Genomic DNA, 15,629 nt, shown 5'->3' with positions numbered 1-15,629 from the left:
TAAAGAGTATGCTGACAGGTTTGTAGATTACAGTTCATCGTGAGGCTGGGTAAGCCTTCTCAGCATAACTGGGGTACTGGGAGGTCACTTACTGTAAAGCCATAGCGTGGCTGGAATGTGTGAAACATTACAAAGATGTCATCACCTGTTCAGTACAGGGAACCCTGGAGATTTTCATGATATTTAATCCTACTCTCTCATAGTTTACTGGCCTGACATTACCCTAGAAAAGCATCTTTGCTCAAGGATAGGACCTGTTTATTCTGCAGACACTCCACTTTCAGTGTTTTCCCCGGGGGGTCTGGTAGTACAGGAGTATTTTTGGTGGCAGTGCATTTTCCACTCTCTGTTCCAAAATGGCTCTATGTAACTGTCATAGAGCTAAAGAGGACCAATTATACAATTTACCAATTATACAATCCTCCAACTCAGTTTGAACACTCTGATTAATTCTTCTAATACTGTGTAAAGCAGTCCCTGCTTGTTAGAGCTTAAGGGAATGATTCAGTGTAATCATATCTGTTCACAATAGTATCTCCTCAACACTATACAATTATATGTCAAGCAGGTTAAATGAAGGAAATAATTCATCTTTAAGTCCTGCAGCATATTGCTTTTTTAGTTTTCACACTGTTGGACAAATCACTGAGTAAGGCAACCATGGTGAACAAAAAATAGTGTTAACATTATAAATGTAAACAATATATATATATATATATATATATATATATGAATGTTCAATGCCATTTACTGCCACTGCTTCACAATTTTTTCTACTCTACATGGGAAATCTTTGTTTACTCTGTATCTACTTCTATCACATATTACTCTAGAGTTTTGTTTTGTTTTGTTTGTTTTTTTTTTTTAAATGTTGATACAGAGATGCCACAATGGTGACATATCACCCCAGAAACCCTGCACCATGACAGGGTGAGACTGTGTTGACAGGTTACCGCTACCCTTTAAGCCAAATTAGGTAATGTTGCTGATCAGCACACCAAGAAAAACTTGGGTTATCCATCCCTGATGTAGAAATTGCAAACATGCCAATATTCTCCAATTACAGTACGGGCACACAGCTGAGCTGAGAGGGCTTTTATTCCTGATCACTTTTATTTGGGAAGCCAACTGGACCATCAAATGACATGTCACAGTGACTATGCTAACCCATTAAAGCGCCATCTGAAATGAGAAAAATGACAGCAAACTACTGAGAAAATTGGATTTTTAAATGGTTTGTTATGTAAGCAGCCAAGCCAGAACTCAGGGAAAACTGTATTGCATCAATATCATCTGATCTCTTGACATCCTGTCAGCAGCCATGATGGATGCATGTCAGCCAACACTGCATGAGTTTATTTTGAGTACGTCCACAAAAAAATGTGAAAATATTATTTGACAAATGACAGATTTGTGGCAACAATCTGAAAGTCAAATTCCTCACAGCACATATCTTCATTTCACTCTTATCTTGAAGATAATCATTTCCATTCAGTTACCCAGCATGCCATTGTTCTACCTGGCTTATCCCCACCCTGCAAAGTGGCCTCTGAACAGATACCACCAGATTCTGTCTGACAAACTGCCCCCACCTTCCAGGCTCGCTGCTTTCTGAGGTGTCACATATCCACCACTCGCTCTTGTTGCTAAAGGCAGTAGGGAGGAGGAATGATTTGGCTAGAAATAGCAGTGTCACATGAGTGTGTGCAGTGACCAGTCAGCCAGCTGCTCATCCTTACATGGAGCCCTGCCCCATCCGTACAATCAAAAGCAAATAGGCGGTAACATTATCAACACAACAGCACAAACCAGCACAGACAGGTCTATCATTCATCTTTGAGGCTTGTCACACCCTTCACTACTACTCTGGTGTAGAACTGTAAGAGCCGCGTTAAAATGGACACGTGAGCTCACACCTGTTCAAACATCAAGATTTCTAGAAACTCAGAGGAACTTTCACATGTACAAAAGAAAATCCCTGAGCCCATTTTCCCATGAGAGGAAATGAAAAACATGTCATGTCTGTATAATTAAATGAGAAAATATTTACACATAAGAAGTTTGTGTTTACACTGAGATCACAAAATTGTGTCTCAAACAATCTCAACGAAAGTGCACACTTTCCAGATCACATCCTTCACAGAGGCTTTTTGCATCATGCTGAATTTGATAGACAAAACAATCATAATAAACAATAAATTATGTCTTATTTTCACCAAACATCCCTCTCAAAATTTTGTCAATATTGCACAGTCCACCCACAGTGTGTGAGAGTAGGCCTTTGGAAATTAGGAGGAGATTTGGAGTTATCAGGGCCATAGATTTATATCCACCAGGCACAAAAATGCCTAAAGATATCATCATGACATGATATCATCCCAAATGCCAAGAATAACTTTTTCCATGGTTCTTTCAGTATTTCCTCTTTGCCATCAAACATTTTCCACAACCTCAAACTGACCCCAGGCCTTAGTGGCAAAATTATGACTCATTAAACTCGAGCAGTCCCTAGGTGCTCCTGGACAAACGTACTTGAACGAGGAAAACAGGAAAAATAATGTCCATTCTACCCTCCATAAATAAAACCACAATGCCTCACAGTTCAGCAGTAAGCCTGTCATTAGCATAGTTAACACCAGGCCAGCACCCAAACAAGAGACGCTCTGTGTGACAGCGCTTTGATACAGACCCTGCCGCTTACAGAAGGCCACCAGAAACACTACAAAACGGCTCTCGTTGCCCGAGTAGAGAGTGCAAACGGGGCCAAAAACACACAACAGGTCAGAGAAAGCGATGCAACGTGCACACGCAGTCACACACTAACTAGGGTAATAAACGACTAATTGTTTACATCTAAATGGTTTCCTTTTTTCATGGGAATCTAGAATCCAGAGGTTTTGTCTTTAAGGAGGTCATAATTTAAAGAACAGAGGTTTTTCTTGTATGCGTCACCATCTCCAATTTAAGTGAGGGTCTCTTGCTTCAAAGCAACCGAGACAGGAAAACTAACAGGAAGCCTATAGCCGCCAGCATGATTAAACAACTGAGTCAGTGCTAACTGTAAATGCTGATATTTGTCAAGAAGACAGAAGAGACCGTAAAAAACACCACAATCATTCTGTGAAGACATGTTGGTTAAAAAATCTGAGTATCATGAGCTATTAAGGCTCACTTTCGGGTCAGAGAAGAATGCAGGCCTACGTGACATCGGTAACAGGAGGACAGACAAGCATTATGGGATGGCAGCATTTTTATCGGCTGTAAGCCTGCCACTAGGCAGGAGTTCCCTGAAACCAGCTGCATACATATACATGTGTTTACACCACAAATATTTAAGTGTATAAATGCAGCCTCAAGTATTTTTTTTTGTGTCCAGACAACTTAGATCTGGTTAAATGCTGAGGCAAAAAAATGAACCAATGGTTGTAAAGTAGTCTAATTAAGAGCTGAAATGGGTTTGATTATTTTCCCAAGCTTTAATGGTGCCCTGACCCTGAAGCAATACTGAAATTAAATCATCAAGAGACTCACGGAACTGTGATCTCTTAAAAAATGTCTATTCTGGAGTTTATTAGGGCCCGAGCAACGAGTTGCGTGGGCCCAACGGGGCCATGCAACGAGTTGCAAGGACCCTCTTGTTTTCGGTCTGTTTATTATTATTATTATTATTATTATTATTATTATTATTTTTTTTCTTCTTTTTCCGCCTCTTAGATCGGCTTTTTGAGGGCCTTAACATGCGTGAAAACTTACCAAAATTTGCAGACGCGTCAGGCACGGCGAAAAATTTAATAATTTAGGGGTCTTGAGCATGGGCGTGGTAAAATGCCCTCGGTAGCGCCACCTACATTTTTAAACGGAACAGCCCCTCAAGCCCGTTGCGCCTAAAAATCTGAAAATCTGCACACATATGTAACATCCCATGACGCACCAAAAAGTCTCTTGGAGCCATATTCTAAACCCAACAGAAAGTATTTTTATTTTGACCGGAAGGTGAAAAAATTGTGTGTTTTTGGCCATTTCCAGGGGTCGCTTGAACGCGAACTAGTCCTAGACGCATTATCCCATTGACTTCAAAACTTAATAGTATGTTCTTAAGACATAGACGATGTTAAATTGCGGCAGATTTTGAGTTTTTGTTGAAGGGCGTGGAAGTTATGGCCCCTCAAAGTTCGATTACTCGCCACGAAACAGGAAGTTGCTTTATTTTTGCTATATTTCGGCCATACTTTGTCCAAACTGCATCAAACTTTACAGGATTGTTAATGGTACCTATCTGCACACATCCATATGTCAATATTCATACAATTGTTGTAGCGCCACCTATTTATAGCAGGAAATGACATATTTTATAGTGTGATGTCCAGTTTCTAGACGGGTGACCAGATTCACTTCAAATGTTGTCAGCCCCTCCTTGACAATTTTTGGAAGACTGGCTCCGAAAATTGTGAGTTTGGGTCGAAGCGTGTGCCGGTTCTGGCCCGTCAAAGTTCGGAAACCCAACTTCCTGTTTGAAACCTCAGATTTTGGGGTAACTTCCTGTTGCGACTCTCTACTTTATCCTACAGATGGAGCCATTGTATTACTCTTTGATGGGTTTTTGGAAGGGGGTCTCTGTGTGTGTGTGTCTGTGTGTGTGTGTTTGAGGGGGGAGGGGAAGAGGAGTTGATTGAGTCTGTGAGAAGCTGCCACAGGGAGGTTACAGTCAGGAGAGCCATGAGCTGTCACAGATGATGAGTTCTGAAAAATATTATCACAGAAAATAATTAGCATAAAAGCTTTTATTTTAAATTTGTTGCAACAAATTCAGGTTTCTTACAGCATTTTCCTTATTGAAAACTAAATTCTACCTGAAATGTATCAATAAAAATCTTCTTTTGCAGTTAATGTCACCAGTTTATAGTTTAGTTTTAATAGCATTCCCTGTCACTGATGTGCCTTTAATTATCGGTTCTATCAGGGATCATTTATGTGTTTATCTTACGGGGGTGAGCCACCTCACAGGTTGGTTATATTACCTGTTGACCTCAGCTCAGTGAGCTAAGACAATGTTTAATGCAGTGTTTTTTCTGATATGAAAATGGATATTATTCAGCACATCTAACCTCAGCAGGCCCCTCTTCAGAAACTCATATCTGCAGATGTCAAAGCTGGCTCAAAAAATTAAACTGGCTTCAAATTAATTTTAAGGAATTGTAGGTTATTTTGAATTCATGTAATCTTTCTCCATCACCCTTTCTGTTTCTTTCCATCTCTCTACTCATCTTCTCCCATATGTCTCCCCTTGACCAAAGCTGAGCGTGGATTGATGCTGTCTTTACAGTTTGGTTTTGATCAGTTAGGAAATTTCACACGGGGTCAGCTGATTTTTTCGTGTTACTCAGTGTACGGCGACAGGAAAAGTGCACTAGGTCCACGGGCGTCGAGGTGAACCAGCTGAATATAAGCCACTCAAGTTGACGACAAGTGCATTGAAAAGTAAAAGCTGCTGGCCTTTACCTTTTCTTTGTCAAAGCGCCTGTTCGGCAAGTAGTTAGTAAAGTAATATTTTCAGCCTTGTCCACAGTCTCATAACATGTTTAACAGGAAGCACAGCACGCTGGTTAAGCTCATGGCAAACTGTTACTAACAGCTAAAATGAAAGCTTGTCTGTATATAGTCTAACTGGTTAGTTTGTCACTAATCTCCAAATTTTGCAAATTGCTATAAACTTCACTCTCTTAAACCAGTAACAGTCTGAGCTGGACTGATAGGGGTCTGTATGGATAAAGATAAAATCCTAATGATACCCATCCCTACAGCTGGTTAGTGGCTTCGCCCTGACTTTAGGCAGATGAGATATTCACTGTTCAAATAACTTCATTATAAGCCTTGTTTAAGCATAAATGATTTATATATGCACCCAATAACAGAACTTAAAAAAATGCTTTTGCTCAAAGCTCAAAGCTTTTAAACTCAAGTTAAAACTGAGTTTTATCTCCTTTTGGGAGGGGGTATCTGTGTGTGTGTGTGTGTGTGTGTGTGTGTGTGTGTGTGTGTTTGTGTTTGTGTTTGAGGGGGGAGGGGAAGAGGAGTTGATTGAGTCTGTGAGAAGCTGCCACAGGGAGGTTACAGTCAAGAGAGCCAAGAGCTGTCACAGATGATGAGCTCTGAAAAATATTATCACAGAAAATAATTAGCGTAAAAGCTTTTATTTAAAATTTTTACATCTCGGAAGTGTGAACTGTTACGCCAGCGTGTGCCCTGCGACCTGCGTTGACCCCGCGGTTGCCGGGGTCCCGCGGTCGCCGCTCCCCCGACGGGCGCCGGGTGCGAGGGCCCGTTCAACGCTGCTCGCAGCTTTAATTCCAATTGTTTTCAGCCTCTCTCTCCATCACTGATAGATAGCAGCTTGCTTAATGTGCACTCTTCTCAGTTTCCTTTAACAACAACAACACGCCGACCTTTTCCTGCTATTTTCTGTCCACAGTGCTCGCTTTGACCTTTGTTAATAAAAAATGAAAAGACGTGGTATCAGCTCCACTTGATCAATGACATGCTTCACCGGGTTTTCAGCAATAACATGGATTAAGCAATGCCTGTACAAGTGTACATGCAGCGAGCACACACATACACACACACACACACACAGCATGAAGATTCCCACTCTTTCAGTGCTATCATGTGATGTTGCCATGGCGAAGGAGGGCTCAGACATAACAGTGCGATTGTGCTCCGAGGGCGAGGTGGGCCGATCAGAGAGACAGACTGTTCTCCGACTGTGACACTGCCAGCCCCGGTGCCAACTGCCCTTCCGCCCACAGAGATACAGACACACCCACTGGCAAAAGGGCCAGCCTGCACAGGGCCCTACCATCATGGAAACCAGAACAGACGCCAGTGCCTTTTCCATACGTCGTCCTCTAATGGCAATCCACAAGACCAAGGGACTTTATTCTTTCAGAATTCACTTCCAAATTATTTGAAATTCTGAATGCTCTCTGTCCTTAAAACTACAGTATGTAACTTTTGTCTAACATGTTTTTAGTTCAAATAACTTCAAAAGGTAGAGATGCTGTCAAAGCCTTTTGTAACCCAGACTCATTGAATACCCTGACAGCTGTGTAGAGATATTCCCTTCTGAAGTTTTTGAGGGAGCCAAGCCCTTCTGACCAATCAGAGAGGGCCAAAGTCAGGGGTAGGAGCTCACAACTGTCAGTCAAAATATGAACATGCTTCTGGTTTGCTACCCCTCTCACACTGAAGCTTCGAGCTAGTATTAGCTGCAGGAAGGTGTCCCTATAGCCGATTCATAGGCTAGCAAGCTCCAGATTCCTGTATCTGCTGAATATGGCGTATATGACAAGGAGATAGCTGGAGGGCTGGGTGGAGCATAATGGAGCAGGGAGAGGGAGGGGTGTGAAGAGCAGAGTGGTTTGAGTTTAAATGCCGTGTTTGTGCCAACTCAATGGCCAGATATTTCTATTGTGTAGCTTTGATTGCCTACTATGATGAAAAGTTCCATTTCTGACCTCTTACTTTAAGACAAAACCTCAGAGCAGGGTAAAAATTCAGCCAATATTTAAGTAACTTATCATGCAAACATTCCAAACACAAGCATCTCAGATCAGATAAGTTGCTGCTGTTCTTTATATACTGAATATCTTTTCCTGAATTTTGGAATGCTCAATTTGACAAAACAAGCAATCTGAATATGTCATTGAGAGCTCTGGGTGCTACAATGCCTAAATTAGTAGTGAAACCGTGACTACATCACGTAGTTTGTCCACCAAAGAGCTCTGACAAGTTTGTTTTTCAACTGTAAAATGGTCCATTTAGTAGATGCTTGGAAATAATTTATTGTCATCATTTTAAGACTCATGCATATTAATGTTAATATCTGCCTCAAAAATCCAGTATTAATGGAGATATATCTAAAAATATTCAGTTTGATGATGAAATTACACACAGGAAAACAGCTGTATTAGCCAGTTTTGCTTGATTCAATTATTTAATAACTAATTTCTTGGCCATTTAGGGACAGCAGAAACAAGTTGTGAACAAACCACTGACACCTCATCATTCTTTGAGTTAATATGGCACACTTGTTAGCACACCATTGCTTATTTCCACACCTAGCAGTCACACTATTCATCTGGAGTCATGTCTCTGGCCACATGATAAATGGAAGTCCAATACTCACACTCTTGAAGCTCTGTACTTGGTCTCTACCAACTCCTGAGGGAAATATCAGGCTCTTTAGTTGCTTAGTGCATTTAATGTAAAACACTTAATGCACAGCACTATGTTCACCAGCTAGTCTCTAACTGTGCCTGCCTGCTAAGGCTGACAGCAAGGCTATAAGAGTATAAGAACAGTGAAAGTAAACCAAAACAATAAAGGTGTGGTGCACTAAAAAAAGATGAACCTGAGCTGAACCTGACTATAAAGCACTGAGAAGCAGAATTTAAAATTCAAATTGTTGTTGTTTTAAATCAAATCAATTAATCCAATTGTGTCAGCAATGTTACCCCAGATTTTTCAAATCTGGCTTTGGAATACTGCAACCATGTATCACATGTATGTTAATCCTGCCCCACTGTGTGTCAAACAGAAAACACAGCAGAGTCTGAGAAAAAAGTACAGCCTGCATAGAAGGACACTGTGAAGTCATGTGGTGTGACATGCCTGCTCATGGAGGACCTTCTTGTCACAGAGTGAGAGGCCTAAGGTCAATTTAACATTGACCTGGACTAACTACATACACACTAAAAAGGTGGAATCATGGATGACAGAGAGTTCTTAGAAACTGCACCCGGCACGTGTAGTGAGAAAGCACACCTCGCCGAAAACTGGTCTGACACAGCTCTCTCAGCATCTTGTTGAACATGAAAACATTACACAATGTACACATACCTCTTCCACCCATACAAACACCTCGCACTTACCCCTCCTCCACCGACAACAAGCTTCAACACAGAACTTCCAAAACACAAGCTTAAGCTGTCTGACTTGACTGCTGTTTAAATATGCACTGCTCTGTGTCTGTTATGAACCATTCGGATTTAAGGGTTAGCATAAAATAGAGACTCTATTGACAGTGTGGTCTAAGCTGTGGCTGAACCCAGTCGCCACAGAACTGCCAATTTAGTGTGAATCACTCTGCCTCGATTGTTTTTTTCCCCCCTTTTTTTCCAAAAGGATTATACTGACAAAGGGCAGGTCAAAGTACAGTCAAATTATAAATTGTATCTGTCCTCAGTGTTCCTGTGAACTCACCTTAATTCCAAGAGATAGTGACAGAAAAATTTAATCAAGGCTCAGTCAAAAGGAGGGCAACAACAGTAAGCTTTTCTGTCTGATGAGACAGCTTCACTCCCAAGAGACTCACTGGGGTTCAAGGCAGAACTTTGTCCTACAATGTTTCTTGGAAAGTAGGTTCCCCTAGCAAGTCCGACAGCTTCAAATGCAAAATGGGATTAAACTGTGTGGGTGCAAGAACTTAAAATTTTTATAAATCCCTGCATGACCGTGTTAAAACCAGCGGAGTGAGCTTAGAGGCCATTTCTAAGCTGGCTGGCTACTCTTCAAGAGTTGCTACAAATAGTGTATCTAAGGTATGAACGGGTGAAGGGTGTGAGGGGCTGCAAATAACTTCCAGCACCATTTCATTATTACTTAAACAAAGGAGGGATGAGAGAGGGTGGAGACATTATCCTTATCACTAAAGGAAAAACAGAAGCCCCAGACTGTGCCCTCGTGTTCACATGAAGAATAAAGGTGTGTAAAAAAAAGGGAAGTCATTAATCCACCTATCTTATCACAATATGCTTTCATATCAGTCTTACAGCCGTCATGGCTAGACAAGATACAACAGTTGCATTTATCTGTGTCAGTCAATGAGCCACTGCTGTGTAAAAGCAATGATGTTACTTTTTTTCAGCAAAGCTTTTATGGTAGAACAACTAAAGGAAAACATGTGTTTGTGACAGACCCCAGCATTCTTCTTCTTTCTCGCTCTTTCTTATCACAGTATGGAGATCAATCATTAACTCACAAACCCCATTCTGGCCACTTGAATGCTATGTTCTTCCACCGCCTATGTAGGCTATAGGATAAGATATCTTTACTGTGGGGTATATAAAATAGAGGTAATATAATATAAAGATTGGATTTTCTAGTTGAAACAACAGGGAGTGGAAAAAAATAACAGGAACACACGATGATATAAAAAAAAATCCATACAATAAATATGTGTAAGGCTAATCTTGCATGTTGTTGTTTTCAGACTTACATATTTTGACTTCAGTAACTCTTTCAGGACTGGACTATAACTTTTAATGAAGAACTTCATTATGCACTTTATTTCTACTTTTTTTCTTAGGTACTTCTTCCACCGCTGCAGAATTATTTTGCAGGATGTTCCTGTTTCTCTTTCCACCCACCTGTATGTTCACTGTGCATATGTTCCACTGTTTGTGATTTTTCTTGACAAAAAATATTTATCTGTCATGGTGACAAAAGGAAGAGACTCGCCCTGAAAAAAGCTGCTGGGGCCTTAGTAACAGGAACACAGTGAATGTCACAATAATTGTCTGGCAGATACATATCTGTTGGTGAACAGGTTTATTTCCCTATGTCACAGAGAGAATAAAATCACAGATTGTTATCAGAGTAGACACACCAGTGTGGTGACAATACAAGTTTGTACCCCTCAGCTCTTGTTGGAGACCAGGGAGGTGACCTGAGGCACTTCTCAGATGCCTGAGACAGTGAGTGTACCCTTACTTCTTATTGTTATTGAGCAACGGGGCGGCAGTGGTTGCGTACAACGCGCATGCCCAGTTGTCGACCCGCCTTGTCGTCAAACAGTGTCTGCTCTGCGCACGAAAAGCTCAACAGAGTGAAATGAACTCGCGTGATTAACAGTCAAATGATTAGTAGACGCTCGTTAAGAGCGGCGCTCTGGGCCAAGCCCTCGCCCTTTTTGCTTTGCCTTTTTCCAGTTTCCCACACTGGTTCAAACCGGTGAACGAGCCGCCAGACACTGGTTCTGAATCGGCGCTATTGTGATACTCATATCGGATGTGGAGTCACACACGTGTAGCAGCTCCATTCACTCATTTAGTTGCGTGCGACCAGTGGCAACAACATAACGAGCAGGCTAACACAAAAATGTAGCCGTTCGAGGTGAAATGCAACATTCACGGTGATGTCTGTCAAACACTACGCGGTTATGAACTGCCACAGCTGATTGAAATACACGGACATTTCTACTTCACGCCGTATTCACACTTACCAGGCCCGTTCATCCTTAAACGAAGCCCAGCGAAGACGCTCGCCACAAAGAAACGCGCAAGGAAAGTGGCTAAACAAGATACAAACCCCCGTCGACGGGTAAAACACACAGGGGCAGCGGGTTTTTTGTTTTTTTGCCAGACAAAATGTACTTACCAACGAAATAGGACACCGCAAAGGGGGGAAATGTGCTGTTCCTCCTCGCCTCCACGCCTCTATCTCTGCCTGTATTTTCCCAGAACCGTTCTCCGTGGGTTGCGTCGAAAATGTCACAGATTCCAGCAGTGGCCGTCGTCCCCCTTCGGAGTGGTTGCCCTCCACTCGGCTCGACTTATACGACCATGTTGCCCTGAATGTCGCCTGCTGCTCTCATCCGGGCGTTTAGGGATTGAGCCGTCGTCTCAAACACTGCTCAGGATGACAGCTTTGGGATGAAGGAGGAGGTGGAGGAGGGGGGCAATAGCGTGAGACAGGGAAGGAGAGAGAGAGGGAGAGAGAGAGAGGAGCAGTGGTCAATCTGTTGAGGGCATAGTGACACCATATAGGGGGGAGAGGAAAGAAATATACATTAATGTGTTTTGGAATATATCTAAATAAACAAAATTAAAATACATAAGTGCATGTACATTATGTTCTTAACATGATTTCTTAATTCAGAATATGTTCGAATGCATCTTGCAGACAATGTTGACAGTTGGTTATAGCATGAATATTTATACTTGCTTAATATTATTTTCTTTAAATCATTGCTCACGTGCGCAGCTGTCTGCTCTAAGAGAAATGTGAATCGTTATTTTCCGCGAGGCCTCTGGGAATAAGAGACTAGACGATGTGTTTTTTACGAGCGAAGATGAAAACACAAAGCACAGTAACGGAGTGTACAATCAGATCTAGTTATAAGCAAACACGCAGTCCTGTTCCCCTCCCCACACCCTGCTTTCATTGCGGATTTTTTTTTATGGTTGAGACGGAAAAGACCCGTGCCGAGCAGAGGAATCTCGTCTTTACGAGTCATGTCATTTTTTATTTATTTATTTTTAGGTGGAAAAAAAATCCGTAATTTAAGCAGAATTTCTCTTGACCTCGCCGTCTCTGGTGAGCCTCAAAGGTGAAACGTGGGTTGCGTGTGTGCGTTGTGATCACTGGGTCGATGGTAATGTTTAATCCGTCTAAATATTGCCTTCTATTATGGCTGTGGCCACGTGCGCAAGGCATAAATGTGTTACGTAACCGGCCGAGCCAGTCAACAACAGCAGTGGGTGGGAGAGAGGGAGGAGGGGTCGTTTGGAGGGTAATTAAACCAACCTCAACTCTATCATTTAAATTTACAGAAGAGAGCCAACTGAAGAGAGCAAATGCAGAGATTTGTTACGCTCATAAAATGTTGAATAATTAAAAAAAAAAAAAAACACACACACACACATACACACAGAAAGAATCTCTTGTGACATTTCCAGTTTCACTTTGGTTTTTCCCTAGAGTGGCTTCAAAGTTAGTTTGAAACACGCCATGTAGAATTTAATGATAATATAAGTGCACTGGTGTGTGTGATGTGAGAAATAATTTCCCTTGCCAGTTGTATAAATACTGGATCTTGTTGAGACATGACTTCTACTCCATTCAGCCAATGGTGGGGTGGAACAACTGACTCTTACTGACTCTCTATACAGAGTTTCTCCCACGCCTAGCTGGGCCTACCTTATTATTCCACACCGGACTTAACATTTGTATAAATTTTCTCAACCTACACAAGACCACAGCCGTAACATATTACCAGACAGACCCAAACTGTATTTAGCCTGGTGGCCAGCTCTCTCCACTCACATACATTTACATACTCCTTCACAACAAATCCAATGGGCCTTTTGCTTTTATAATAATCCTGTGAAATCAAGGGTCTGAGAGCAGATTCACAATAGTCATAGAACTTTTTTTATTACTCATCCTGGACAGTATAAAAATAGCAATTTATATACTGTTATTATGGGGTTTTCAACATTTACATATGATTTCAAAGCCCCATCTGGCATCCTACCCACCCCATCCCCTGAAGGACTGGCCAACACACAAACAAAGGACCTCTGCAATGATTGTACAAAGCTGTGGTTATCAATTACTAGCGTAACTGGTATCAGTTAACATGGTAACTGATAACCACGCTAGATTTATTGTAGACATTTTCATACAAGAGAAGGGACGGTTGCCAAACTTTGTGGAATTTATTAATCAAGCCCCAAACAATGTAGTTAAGCATCAGCTTCAGGCCTTATCTACCCAAGGGCTACTGTATGTACAAAGGGAGGGCTAAATTTGCAATTGTATAAGAATGAGATGTTTTACCCAAAGCAACAAGAAGGCCACAGCATCAGCTTGGGCTCAAACAAGATTCAAATCTCTACGTGCCGCACCAAAAATTGCCTACCTTGGTTCTGTGACAGGAAAGGGTTCAGATAGGTAAGTTCTGAACTGGTTCAAAGACAGACAAAAATGAATGAATAAAGATTTCTGTAGCTTGGTTAGATCAGTGACAGGTTGGATCAAATTCTGGGTAAAGAAGATTCCAGAAAAGATGAGAAAAGACAGAGTTTGTAACATATTTTGGATTGGATTAAACTGTGTAACACAAATGGAGATTGTATCGGCTCATCTAAATGGATGATTTGCAGGTCTCACCCATTTTTAAGATGCTCCAAGGATGGTGATACAACAGATTCCAAGACAACAACAATCTGAGATCTACCGTTAACTTGTGCTTAGTAGGATCAATGTGAATACTGTCATCCATCCATGTTTGAGAAACAAAAAGTTTGAGAATGACATTTTTAATTTTAAGACTGAGGAATGTCAAACTCAAAAACTACCTGAACAAAAGACATAAAAGTTTTATGTAGAGAGTCATATCAATGCAATTTATTTCCTTTACTCAAGTTGAGTACTTCTTTTTTTTTTTACTTGTCAACCAAACATTAAAGGGTCAGCATCTTGTGCCTCAGATGTACTGTCTGCTCTCTAACAGTCACACAACAAATACCACAGCTTCATCACAGTTCCAGGAAATTGATCCTCTTTGTTCTTGCTTTCCTGGAGTCTGTTCATACCATGTTGAGTTCCCCACAGTCAGTGGTGTTGTAATAAACATGTCTGAAAAATGCTTTAAAAAATACAGTTGTTTTGCAGCATGCATCTTACTATCTTCTCGGTGACAATCAAATGTACACTGTGTGTGTGTTTTTCATCAACTGAAATGCACCAGCACCATCATTATGTTTCTAAAGAAAAACAAGAAAAAGGAACGTTTTTGTAGTTACACAACTAACCTATGGGTTGGCAAACAGACCACGTATGTAAAAGCCATTAATTAAGTAAACTGCAGCTGAGCTTTTGTCACACAGGATAATGCACACATTCTCTGTTGGTCTCGTGTCTTGGCAAGTCTGGTTGGGTGTGGTGTTTACCAGATTTTCTGAATACACTCCCACCACTCAAACAAACCTTTACTCTGAATGTGTCATATGCACTATAATCTTTACAGCTTCTGAAAATCAACACATTGTAGTGATATGAACAGCTAAAATCAAACAATGTCATCAGAATTATATGAATTTTGTGCATGTCTTTACAGATGTTTTTGTTCTGAGCTTCATAAATGAATATTTATTGGATATTTATTTTGGTTTTTAAGTTGTTTATGATGCATTAACATTTTCTTTCCTTCAATCTGTTAATTTAATGCCTTTCTTTACAAATGCCCATAACTTTTTAACACAGACATGCTGGAATCCACTTACATAACCAGCGCTACTGTGAGATAGATTGTTAAGTTCTTACTTGAACAGTTACCATGGTGTTACCTGCTGTATATATTCTGACTGTAAAGATAGCTGTCTCATATTATCATGTTGGATTTTCAGACATCATGTGAAGTGATATTTACTGTATGTCTGTTTTTTTTGCAAAACTATTCTGTAATTTAAGGTGCTGTAAAGCTGCTCTGTAACTGTTTGTTATTGCTTTGTTGAACCGTAACTTACTCTGTTTTACTTTGCCTCTGTGTTTGTGTTCTGATCAGGGCTGTCTGTGTTCTATTTTTAATGTAAATTAAATGCTTGACATTATGGTTATTGTTTTAAACTTGTATCTTGATTTTAGGCTGCAAGTGATTATGGATCAAAACTAGCATTCTGGCACTGTCCCAGAGAAATAAACAAAAAACAAAGTAAACTCACCTGTAAAGTAAATCTGGTTTAAAGGTCACTTGACTGAAAGGTAGTGATTTTATGTATTTACCATAAGTGTTGACAGTGGGCAGGAGTCTATTTCTTTTTTGTTTAGCATGATTGCTTTTTCTCCTA

The 15,629-nt window shown here is 40.8% G+C and overlaps 1 protein-coding gene across 2 annotated transcripts in view; it reads right to left on the bottom strand.

The window, feature by feature from the left end:
• The window catches only part of slc20a2 (solute carrier family 20 member 2), a 47,026-nt gene extending 35,251 nt beyond the window's left edge, over positions 1-11,775 (bottom strand). The window contains exon 1 of one of the 2 annotated variants that reach the window (XM_018672956.2): positions 11,434-11,775. The gene's annotated coding sequence lies outside the window, so the exon portion shown is untranslated. The remainder of the gene's footprint in view (positions 1-11,433) is intronic. The other variant, XM_018672919.2, reaches the window with a different exon arrangement.
• Between the last annotated feature and the right edge of the window lie 3,854 nt (positions 11,776-15,629).

Source organism: Lates calcarifer, linkage group LG13 (assembly GCF_001640805.2).
Source record: "Lates calcarifer isolate ASB-BC8 linkage group LG13, TLL_Latcal_v3, whole genome shotgun sequence".
Classification (NCBI taxonomy): Eukaryota; Metazoa; Chordata; class Actinopteri; family Centropomidae; genus Lates; species Lates calcarifer.
The sequence above is the reverse complement of the archived record's forward strand: the minus strand, read 5'-3'. Positions and strand labels throughout refer to the sequence as shown.